The sequence below is a fragment of the Lepus europaeus genome, chromosome 6, assembly GCF_033115175.1.
Source record: "Lepus europaeus isolate LE1 chromosome 6, mLepTim1.pri, whole genome shotgun sequence".
Taxonomy (NCBI): Eukaryota; Metazoa; Chordata; class Mammalia; order Lagomorpha; family Leporidae; genus Lepus; species Lepus europaeus.
In genome coordinates this window covers 54,852,602-54,865,340 of record NC_084832.1, presented here as the reverse complement: position 1 = coordinate 54,865,340, position 12,739 = coordinate 54,852,602, and positions in this window count along the sequence as shown.

Sequence of the window (12,739 nt, the reverse complement as noted above, 5' to 3'; positions counted from 1 at the left end):
CGATTCCTTGGCTTCATCTCCAGAGACCTTCACCTTCCACCCTCTTTTAGCCAACTCACTCCCACCATCAAATATTGAATCATCAAGACCTGTCATACCTCTTAAGTCATAAATTCCAGCAATCTCCTATCCTATTTTTCTAATTATTTTTAAATGAGTTTTCCAGTATCTTTTAAATCCAAGGTAACATATTAGAGTAGACATAATGCAACTGTTTTTAAAGATGAGATCCCTGGAGTGGGCATTGTGGTACAGTGGGTTATGCAACGACTTCGGATACCTACATCCCATATTGGAGCGCTGGTTGGACTCCTAGCCCCTCTGCTTCTAATGTATTTGGGAAGTAAATCAGCAGATTGAGGATTCCCTCTCTCGATACATAGATGGATAGATAGATAGATAGACAGATAGATAGATATAGAGATAAAGATAGAGATTTATTTATATATGATTTATATTTATATAATATTTATGTATAAGAATTATTTTTATATATTATTTATTTATATACATAAGATTTATTTATTTATTTGAAAGGAATAGTTACAGAGAGAGACAGAGAGACTGAGATTTTCCATCCACTGGTTTACTCCCTAAATGACAGCAACAGCCAGAGCTGGGCCTATCCAAAGCCAGGACCCAGGAGCTTCTTCCGGGTCTACCATGTAGGTGCAGGGGCCCAAGTACTTGGGCCATCCTCCGCTGCTTTCCCAGGCCATTAGCAGGGAGCTGAATTGGAAGTGGAGTAGCTGGGATGTGAACAGGTGCCCATATGGAATTCTGGCAATGCAAGCAGAGGCTTTTCCCACTACATCATAGTGCCAGCCCCAAATATTATATTTGCTGTAAATGAAGGTGAACCATAATGATTTGGAAGGGACAGGGGGATGGAAAAGAATGCTAATGCTTCCCCCACCAATACCTAGGGTATGTGGGGAAAAAATATGCAAATTATGTTTATATATACATACACACACAGTACTCTCTCTGTCACTCTGCCTTTCAAATAAATAAATAAGCAAATCTTTAAAATAAAATGTTTTTAAAATATGGAATCCCAACAAGTAGAATTATGTCTGTCAAGGTAGCATGGAGAGTCCAGCATTCTGCCAAGAACTTTTGTTCTTATGGGGTTATTCTCATACTATAATTTCTGAGTACAGTAGCTCTAGCAGCTTCTTCCCAGGACAATCCACATTCTAATGACAATCCCCTATCTTTCAACAAACACTTGTTTAGTCCTTAATAAGTGCCATTCCATCTTCAAGACACAGGGGATCTGGGCTCACTTGCTCCCTTATTCTCAGTCTATGTATTTTTCTTTCTTTCTTTCTTTTTCTTTTTCTTTTTTTTTTACAGGCAGAGAGGACAGTGAGAGAGAGAGACAGAGAGAAAGGTCTTCCTTACCGTTGGTTCACCCTCCAATGGCCGCCGCGGGCCGGCGCGCTGTGGCCGGTGCACCGCGCTGATCCGAAGCCAGGAGCCAGGTGCTTATCCTGGTATCCCATGTGGGTGCAGGACCCAAGCACTTGGGCCATCTTCCACTGCATTCCCAGGCCACAGCAGAGAGCTGGACTGGAAGAGGAGCAACCAGGACAGAACCGGCGCCCCAACCGGGACTAGAACCCGGAGTGCCAGCGCCGCAGGCGGAGGATTAACCTATTGAGCCACGGTGCTGGCTAATCTATGTATTTTTCAACCGCCTCTAATTTACCAGTTTGTGGAGCACAACACTTTCTGCTTCACCCTACACTGTGGAATACCCATCTGCACCTACCCTTTTTGTTGTTTCTTTCTTCAAGTCTCAAAAGCAGCAGAGACCCCTCACCCATGCAGAATTAATTCCTCCGTCTGGGTTTAGGAGGGAAAACAGCACTGCCTTCTTTGGGGACTTCACTCCTCCCTCCTTACTCTCCCTTCTCTTCTCAGTCACTGTAATCATGACTCATGACTGTGCTGGCCACTGCACTCGTACTTTGGGCTATCCCGTATTTAATCTTCATGAAACACCTGTAAGAAAAATACTATTATCTCCCTTTTACAAATGAGAGAAACAAGGTTAATAAAAAAAGAATAAATGTGGCCGGCGCCGTGGCTCAACAGGCTAATCCTCCGCCTTGCGGCGCTGGCACACCGGGTTCTAGTCCCGGTCGGGGCACCGATCCTTTCCCGGTTGCCCCTCTTCCAGGCCAGCTCTCTGCTGTGGCCAGGAGTGCAGTGGAGGATGGCCCAAGTGTTTGGGCTCTGCACCCCATGGGAGACCAGGAGAAGCACCTGGCTCCTGCCATCGGAACAGCGCGGTGCGCCGGCCGCAGCGCGCTACCGCGGCGGCCATTAGAGGGTGAACCAACGGCAAAGGAAGACCTTTCTCTCTGTCTCTCTCTCTCTCACTGTCCACTCTGCCTGTCAAAAAAAAAAAAAAAAAAAAAAAGAATAAATGTGCCCCAGTTTGCAAAATTAAGAATTAAGGGCCATTTAACTGGAGTCCATGCATTTAATCACTGAACTTCCTCTCTCAACATACTACCTGATTCCCATGGGTTTTTGAGCAGCCACCTTCAATTAATTTCCTGCACAACTATCAAGAACATTTGTCTTAATTCCGCTATAACAAATTACCACAAATGTAATGTCTCAAAGCAACACTATATCTGTTCTCAAGGTCAGAAATGTGAACTGTATCAGTAGGGCTGCATTGCTTTTGGTTTTTAACTTTTTTTCTTGAGAGAGAGAGAGAGAGAGAGAGAGAGAGAGAGAGAGAGAGAAAGAGATTGATTCTATCTACTGATTCACTCCTCAAAGTCCTGCAACAGCCAGGAATGGGTCAGGCTGAAGCCAGAAGGCTGGAACTCAATTCAGGTCTCCTGCATGGGAGGCAGGGACTCAACTACTTGGGCCATCACTTGCTGCCTCCCAGAGTACACCTCAGTAGGAAGCTGGAATCAGAAGCAGAACCAGGATTCAAACCCAGGCACTCTGACACAGGATGTGGGCATCTCGGGCAGCATCTTAACCACTGCACATGCATTTCTTCTGGAGGCTCTGGGAGAGAATGGGTTTCCTTGCCTTTCCCAGCTTCTTGAAGCCACCTACATTCCTGGGCTCATGGTCCTTTGCTCCACCTTCAAAGCCATCCACTTAACATCTTCTCTCTGACCTATGCATCCTCCTCACATCTTCTTGTCTAACTCTACTATCTCCCTCTTAGGTCCCTTATAATTACATTGGTCCCCTCTATATCATGCAGAATAATCTCACCACCTTGAAATATTTACTCACATCTGCAAAGTCCCTTTTACTGCAGAAGGTAAAATATCCACAGCTTCTTAGGACTAGGTTGTGGTTATTTTTGGAGGGTATTATTCAAGATCTTTATAAAATATAAATATAATCACAGTTTTTTTTAAAGATTTATTTATTTGAAAGAGTTACACAGAGAGAGGAGAGGCAGAGAGAGAGAGAGGTCTTCCATCGCTGGTTCACTCCCCAGTTGGGTGCGCTGATCTGAAGCCAGGAGATTCTTCTGGGTCTCCCACATGGGTACAGGGGCCCAAGGACTTGGGCCATCTTTCACTGCTTTCCCAGGCTATAGCAGAGAGCTGGATCAGAAGAGGAGCAGCCAGGACTAGAACTGGCACCCATATGAGATGCCGGCACTTCAGGCGGTGGCTTTACCCACTACGCCACAGTGCTGGCCCCTACAGTTGTTTCTTAAAACCCTTCCATGACTTTCAGGAGCAAGCCTGGCCTCCGTAGCTAACTGCGTGAAACTCTTTATGATCTAGTGCCTTCCTATATTTATTTAATTTTCTTTCTTTTTTTAAAAAAAGATTTATCTATTTATTTGAAAGGCAGAGTAACACAGAAAGAGGAAGAGACAGAGAAAGGGAGATATCTTCCATCCACTGGTTCACTCTCCAAATGATCGCAAAGGCCAGGATAGGCCAGGCCAAACCCAGGAGTCAGGAGCTTCTTCCAGGTCTCCCACGTGGGTGCAGGGGCCCAAGCACTTGGGCCATCCTCCACTGTTTTCCTAGGCCCGTTAGCAAGGCGCTGGATGGGAAGTGGAGCAGCTGGGTCTCAAACCAGCACTCATGTGGGAAGCCAGCATTGCAGGTGGTGGCTTTACCTAATACACCACAATGCTGACCTTTTATTTTGCATTTATGTATTTGAAAGTTGGAGCCAGGACTGGAACCCAGGCACTCTGATATAGGATGCTGCGCCAAATGCCCACCCCTGCTGCTCTTTGTGGCTTATTTCCCACCATTCAGCAGACTGCAACACTTGCAGTTTCCCAAGTTCTTGTTGTTTATGTGTGATGCCCTTCCTATCTTTTCCTAGCTCACTCCTACTTGTCCTTCAAAGCTCAGATTAAACATCTGTTTCTGGCAGTAACTGTCCTCGCCTCCTACTCTGATGTGACTGGCTATCACATATTCAAAACACTCAGTACTCACCTCCAATCTAGCACTTATCATGCTGTGTTGAAGTCATAAACTCACTTGTCCATTTCCTCCCGTTAGATGGAATTTTCTCTGGTTTGAGCAACTTGTCCTATTCACATTGCATACCACCTTATAGATAGTCAAAAATATATTTGTTAAATTGAATCATAGTTGTTTTTACCTTTTCAACAATAAAGATAACTTATTATCTTTTCTAGATGATATTTAGAAGTTAGATTTATATCCTGATCCCCAAAACTATAAAATCTAGTGTGAATACAATGGTAAGTATGATACTACAAGTAAGCAGTTAGCAATGTTACAGGAGACATGTAACTGAAATGACGTGGGAGTTTAAAGGCAGAATTACCCGTGATTAGGTGGCTCACAGAAGTGACTTTCAAGCAGGCCTATGAAAGATGATGACGGCTAATAAGTGTATTTTCCTCACCATTGAATTCCTAGCACTCAGTAGAACAAGGCCACAGGTATTCAGAAATTCCTACTTTAATGAAAAAAGTTTCAGGGAATTACATTCCAGGCAGAAGAATTAGTATTGTCAAGGAAAACTGTGAAAGACTTTGAAAAGATGAGACTGTCTTGGTACTATGTTTCATTGCCTTTGAGCTATTATGTAACTCTAATCAATTGTAGAAAACTTATAATGCAAATAATTCTTGTTGATAGAAATACAAATTATGTACAGGGCAGATGTAAGTGATTTTTTTAAAAGGCACTTTTTATTTATTTTCACTTTATTTGAAAGGGAAAAACACAGATGGAGAGAGATCTTCCATGTGCTGGTTTACTCTCCAAATGCCCACAACAGCCAAAGCAGGCAGGGCCAAAGCCAGGAGCCAGCATCTCCATGAGGGTTTCCCCCCCTGGTACGCAGGGACCCAAGTATTTGAGTCATCACCTGCTGCCCCAAAGCGTGCTCATTAGTAGGAAGTTGGAATTGGAAGTGGAGCCAGCATTCAAACCAGACACTCTGAGGTAGGATACAGGTGTCCCAAGTGGCTGTATTAACTGCTACACCAAATGCCTGCCCTGCAAGTCATTATTGTCTTGCATACATTGGAAAGTTTTTCATCTGTTAAACAAAAACTTCAACAATTTTTTTTAACTTCAGCATTTCTCATGGTGATTTTAATGTGTTTTCTTGGGATTTTCTTTAGTCATTTACAGTATCCTACTGGTTGCTCATTGATTAATAAATTAATAAAAATGTTGTTATGTGCTCAACTTTGTGCTCAAAGATCATAATTCTACCTTTTAAAACTGCCTTAGATGGGGCCAGCGCTGTGGCACAGTGGGTTAAAACGCTACCTGAAGCACCGGCATCCCAAATGGGTGCTGGTTGGAGTCCTGATTGCTCCACTTCTGATCCAGCTCTCTGCTATGGCCTGGGAAAGCAGTAGAAGATGGCCCAGGTCCTTGGGCCCCTGCACCCACATGGGAGACCTGGAAGAAGCTCCTGGCTTCTGGCTTAGGATCAGCACAGCTCCTACCGTTGTGGACAATTGGGGAGTGAATCAGCGAATGGAAGACCTCGCTCTCTCGCTCTCTCTGCCTCTCCTTCTCTCTCTGTGTAACTCTGACTTTCAAATAAATAAATTAATCTTTTAAAAAATTGCCTTAGCAGGGGCTGATGTTGTGGTATAGTGGGTTAAGCCATAGCCTGTGACACCGGCGTCCCACGTGAGTGCCAGCTTGCATCCTGCTGTTTCAATTCTCATCCAGCTCCCTGCTAATGTGGCTGGGAAGGATGGCCCAAGTGCTTGGGCCCCTGCACCCATGTGGGATTCCCAGAAGAAGCACCTGGCTGCTGGCTTGTGGCCATCTGGGGAATGAACCAGTGGCTCCCTCTCCTTCTCCCTCCCCCTCTCCCCTCTCCCCATGAACCAGTGGCTCCCTCTCCTTCTCTCTCCCCCTCTCCCCTCTCCCCCCTTCACTGTCCCCTCTCCCCTCTCCCCTCTCCCCTCTCCCTTCAAATAAAAAAAAAATTAAAAAATCTTTAAAACTGCTTTAGCGGCCTCAATAGGCTAATCCTCCACCTGCGATGCCGGCACACCGGGTTCTAGTCCCAGTTGGGGCGCCGGTTCTGTCCTGGTTGTTCCTCTTCCAGTCCAGCTCTCTGCTGTGGCCCGGGAGTGCAGTGGAGGATGGCCCAAGTGCTTGGGCCCTGCACCCGCACAGGAGACCAGGGGAAGCACCTAGCTCCTGGCTTCAGATCAGCACGATGTGCCGGCTGCAGCAGCCATTGTGGGGTGAACCAACAGAAAAGGAAGATCTTTCTCTGTCTCTCTCTCTCACTGTCCACTCTGCCTGTCAAAAAAAAAAAAAAAAAACTGCTTTAGCAATATGAACAAAAAAGACAAATATGAAAGTGTGCTTTGGGCTGAATAACTCATCTAGTTGAGCTGAAACATGAGGTTCTGGGATTACATCATGATAAAGAGGCCAGTAGGGGCACATCATAGAGAGCTGAGAGGATGATGGGATGATGAGGCCATTTGGAGAGACAGTGAATGCTGGCAGCCAAATAAGGTCACAGTGCAGTCCCTTTGGTTCAGATTCCTTTGGCCTCTAGATCATCCCTTTTGTTAAAATCTTCAGCAACTCTTCTAGCAACACACTGCTAAAGAGCCTCACTTTGGCAAAATGGGCATTGCCATTGAACCTACTTTGTGGGAGTACAGTGAAAGTTAAGTGAACTAGTGAAGGCCGGCGCCGCGGCTCACTAGGCTAATCCTCTGCCTTGCGGCGCCGGCACACTGGGTTCTAGTCCCGGTCGGGGCACCGATCCTGTCCCGGTTGCCCCTCTTCCAGGCCAGCTCTCTGCTGTGGCCAGGGAGTGCAGTGGAGGAAGGCCCAAGTGCTTGGGCCCTGCACCCCATGGGAGACCAGGAGAAGCACCTGGCTCCTGCCATCGGATCAGCGCGGTGCGCCGGCCGCAGCGTGCTACCACGGCAGCCATTGGAGGGTGAACCAACGGCAAAAGGAAGACCTTTCTCTCTGTCTCTCTCTCACTGTCCACTCTGCCTGTCAAAAATAAAAAATAATAATAATAAAGTGAGTTAGTGAAATGTAAGCTATTTAGAGCATTACCTGGGAAAGTATAAGTACTCAAGAAATGATCACTACTATATTTTTATTATAGTTCACAGCCCCTTATCTGAAATACTTGGAATCAAATGTTTTACAAAATTCAGGATATTTGGGGTTTAGAAAGGTAAATGCATACAATGAACACTGCACAACCTCCTCGGCAGGATCTGGGACAGTACCCTGTGATCCAATACATTAATATTTCTTCAGTGGGGCCTGTGCTGTGGTGCAGCGGGTTAAAGCCCTGGCCTGCAGTGCTGGCATCCCATATGGGCGCCGGTTCTAGTCCCGGCTGCTCCTCTTCCAATCCAGCTCTCTGCAATGGCCTGGGAAAGCAGTAGAAGATGGCCCAAGTCCTTGGGCCCATGCACCCATGTGGGAGACCTGTAAGAAGCTCCTGACTCCTGGCTTCAGATTGGTGCAGCTCTGGCCGTAGCAGCCATCTGGGGAGTGAGTCAGCAGATGGAAGACCTCTCTCTCTCTCTCTCTCTCTCTCTCTCTCTGCCTCTGCCTCTCTGTAACTCCATCTTTCAAATAAATAAAATAAATCTCAAAAAATATTTCTTCAGGGGCCAGCGCTGTGGTGCAACGGGTTAACGCCCTGGCCTAAAGCGCCAGCATCCCATATGGGTGCCGGTTCCAGACCCAGCTGCTCCACTTCCAATTCAGCTCTCTGCTATGGCCTGGGAAAGCAGTATAAGATGGCTCAGGTCCTTGGGCCCCTGCACCCATGCGGGAGACCCGGAAGAAGCGCCTGGCTCCTGGCTTTGGATTGGCCAGCTCTGGTTGCGGCCATTTGGGGAGTAGACAAGTGGATGGAAGACCTCTCTCTCTGTCTCTCCTTCTCACTGTCTGTAACTTTACCTCTCAAATAAATAAACAAAATCTTTAAAAAAAAATAGTGTCAGTAGAAAATGATGAAAATAAAATTTATTGGAACAAAGATTTAAGAGTGCACAATTCAGAACTGAGGTAAAGGATTTAAGAAAAATATGTAGCATGGTAATTTAGAGTGGTAGACAGGAACAAAATTACCATGAAATTGTAGGAAAGGACACTTGATCTCATTAACAAAACTGACTTTAATCTAGGCAATGCTAGTTCATGAGAAAAACAGGGAGTTTCCAGGATTGGTTAGTCTTTGGCTTGCTTTTGCCTTTTTTTTCTTTCTCTTCTTTTCTTTCTTTTTTTTTTTTTTTAGAAAAAAAAAAAAAAAAAAAGACAAATTGACTTTTCAAGGTCACTAATATGTCCCTAAACCTGAGAATTATTTGTGAGGGACAGAGGCTCACTAATGCCAGCAGGTGGTGCAATTCTTCTCTTTTTTTTTCCCAAGCTAAGAAAAATTTGAGAACTGGTATGAACATGTGAAAATTAAAAATACTGCCTTTTCACCCTTCGCATTCTGCTTCTCTCAGGGAAAAGTTTCTAATAATAAAATATAATATTCTTTGATTTTCCATTTCTTTCCTCCCTTAGTAAAAGTTTGAATGAAAGTTTGTAATAAACTGATAAACAATTTTTTATTTCACTTTATAGTAATATATGTCTGATAAAAATCCCAACTTGTTGCCAATCTTCACATTGTGGGATGTCTTAAGATATGGTTAAGTGCTCAAATTACAGAGAACCAAAAAGCCAGGTGAATCTCCATAGTGTGCTGTTAGTCATGGCTTATGTTTCCCGTGCTTCTGGAAGTTTCCCAGACCAAAGACTTCAGTTCAGCCTGATTTCAACCAGTCTCTACAGATACATTTTTTGTTGTTGTTGTTTTGTTTTTTAAGATTTATTTATTTGAAAGGCAGAGTGGCAGAGAGCCAGAGGCAGAGACAGAGATCTTCCAGTCACTAGTTCATTTCCTAATTGGCTGCAATAGCAGGAGCTGCGCTGATCCGAAGCCAGGAGCCAGGAGCTTCCTCCGGGTCACCCACGTGGGTGTAGGGGCCCAAGGACTTGGACCATCTTCTACTGCTTTCCCAGGCCATAAAGCAGAGTGCTGGATCGGAAGTGGAGCAGCCAGGACTTGAACTGGTACCCATATGGAATGCTGGCATTATAGGTGGAGGCTTAGCCTACTACACCACAGCAATGGCTCTGATATAAGACTCTTTGAAAGTAAAAATTGTTTAACATCATAAAGTAATATTTAATAATAATATCCCACAGACTTTTTCAACCAAAGATTTAAAAATGTAAAGCTTTCTTGTTTATAATAATGTGCATCACAAAACTTCAAGAAACACAGAATATCATAAAAACAAAAATAAAGATTACTTGTAAGTTCACCAGACTTTAAAGTACATATATGCATCATGTATTTCTTAAATGGAACAGATCTCTGGATTTTCTAACCATGCACTTTCACTTAATGATAGGCTGTGGACATCTTTGGATATTAATAAATACAGATATACTACATTATTTTCTTTCTTTAAAAATCTGGAGGAGGAAATAATATGTGTAACACTAAGCATAAATTTCTTCAGAAAATTTTTTCAAATTGAGGAATAGCAACCATAAAGTACATAAAGTTTCACATGTATCTCAATAAATTTTTACAAATGTGTTTCAATCTGCTCAGGCTAAAATAACAAAATACTTTAGATTGGGAGGCTTAAACAACAGGAATTTATTACTTACAGTTTTTGAGGCTGGTGGGTCCAAGGTCAAGGTCCTGGCAAGGTATTAATCCTATGGGTCAGCCCTATGCTTATGACTTCATTTAACCTTTTTTTTTTTTTTTTAAGATCTTTTTTAAGGTTTTTTTTTTTTTTTTTTTTTTTTTTTTAATCAGAGGTAGAGAGAGAAAGAGAGAGAGAGAAACCCTTTATCTGCTTGTTCACTATTCAGATGGCAGCAATGGCCAGGCCTGAGTCAGGCTGAAGACAGGAACCAGAAGCTTCATCTGAATTTCACACATGGGTGGCAGGGGACCAAGTGTGCGGGCCATCTTCTGCTGCTTTCTGAGGCACATTCGCAGGGATCTGGATCAGAAGAGGAGCCTGCGGCACCAGCATCCTATATAAACACCAGTTTGTGTCCCGACTGCTCCTCTTTCTATCCAGCTCTTTGCTTATGGCCTGGGAAAGCAATGGGAGATTGCCCAAGTGCTTGGGCTCCTGCACCACGTGGGAGACCCAGAAGAATCTCCTGGCTCCAAATTGGCTTAGCTCTGGCCATTGCAGCCATTTGGGGAGTAAAACAGTGGACGGAAGACCTCTCTCTCTCTCTCTCTGTCTCCTCCTCTCTCTGTCTCTGTAACTCTGCCTCTCAAGTAAATAAATAAATTAAAAAAGAAAAAAGAAATGGAGCATCTGGGACTTGCACTGGCACCTATATGGGATGCTGGCACCACAGGTGGCAGCTTGACCCATTACACCACAATGCCAATGGCTAAACTTATTTTTAATTCCAGACAAACTTTTTGAAGTAGCCTCCTACATGGACTCTTTGGAATTGTTCCCTTCTGGAACAGGGGTTCCATGTGATCAAAGATTTTTGTCTTTTCTGTTCAATGCCAAATTCTCATACCTTGAGCACTCAATAGCACATAACTGGTGTTTCATATTACAGTGAATGAATGATTGAAAATTTTCTTTTCTTCTTTTAAGGGGAGGGACCACTGCACCAAGCTCAAGAGCCATAGATCACAGAGATAGATTCCCTGGCTTGCATCTGTGCTCCAACACTTACTAGGTCTTCTACTTTGGACAAATTACTTAAGTTCTCCGTGCCTTTGTTTTCTCCTCTCCTCTGCAAAAGTAAGCATTTAGGAGGTGAGGTTGAGGTCATGAGAATTAAATGAACTACTATAACTAAGTAATTGCAACTGGCACAGTGGGTAAAGCCACCACCTGCAGTGCCAGCATCCCGTATGGGTGCTGGTTCTAGTTTTAGCTGTTCCTATTCTGATCTACCTCTCTGCTATGGCCCAAGTGCTTGGGCCCCTGCACCCGTATGGGAGACCAGGAAGAAGCACCTGGCTCCTGGCTTCAGATTGGTGCAGTGCCAACTGTAGTGGCCATTTGGGGAGTGAACCAACGGAAGGAAGACCTTTCTGTCTGTCTCTCTCTCTCTCTAACTCTGTCAAATAAAAAAAATTAAATCAAAAAAATAAATAAAAACTTGCTCAAGAAAACATTTTCCTTTTTTTTTTTTTTTTTTTTTTGACAGGCAGAGTGGATAGTGAGAGAGAGAAAGGTCTTCCTTTTTGCCGTTGGTTCACCTTCCAATGGCCGCTGCGGCCAGCGCATCGCGCTGATCTGAAGCCAGGAGCCAGGTGCTTCTCCTGGTCTCCCATGCGGGTACAGGGCCCAAGCACTTGGGCCATCCTCCACTGCCTTCCCGGGCCATAGCAGAGAGCTGGCCTGGAAGAGGGGCAACCGGGACTAGAACCCGGTGTGCCAGTGCCACAAGGTGGAGGATTAGCCTGTTAAGCCACAGCGCTGGCCAAGGAAACATTTTCTTAAGTCAGTAATATGAGTTATTCTTTTAAAGTTTTTGCTGGAGTTTTACTAACTCCAATCAGGTTTCCCATGTTGGTGGTGTGGGCCCAAGCACTTAAGCCATCATTTACTGCCTCCCAGGATCCATTAGCAGGAAACTGGATGGAAGCCTTAACCTTCCCATGGGGTATTTTTGCCTTTGCTTTTTAGGCAGAAAGCAAAGAGAACAAATGACTTGTAAATGTGATAACCAATATTCCACTGGAATATTCAAAGTAAGGCAATATATCTGCATTTTCCTGGGACTGAATGGCTTTTAATCTATCTAAACGGGGGCTTACAACCTATAAATTTCACATATGCATGCAATATTACCCATAAAACCACTAACTTATCTTTGGGTTCTATTATGGCCTTTATTTATTTTTAAGGATTTTATTTATTTATTTGAGAAGTAGTGTTACAGATAGAGAGAGGGAGAGACAGAGAGAAAGGACTTCCATCAGCTGATTCTCTTCCCAAATGGCAGAGCTGGGCCCATCTGGAGCCAGGAGCTTACCCCAGGTCACCCATGTGGGATCAGGGAGCACAGCACTTAGGCCCTCTTCTTCTGCTTTCCCAGGCCAGAGCAGAGATCGTTAAGTTGGGCAGAAGAGACAGGAACATGTCCTGTGGCAGGCAGAGGATTAGCCTACTACGCACAGCGTCAGCCCCTCCATACTGCTTTTATAGTTC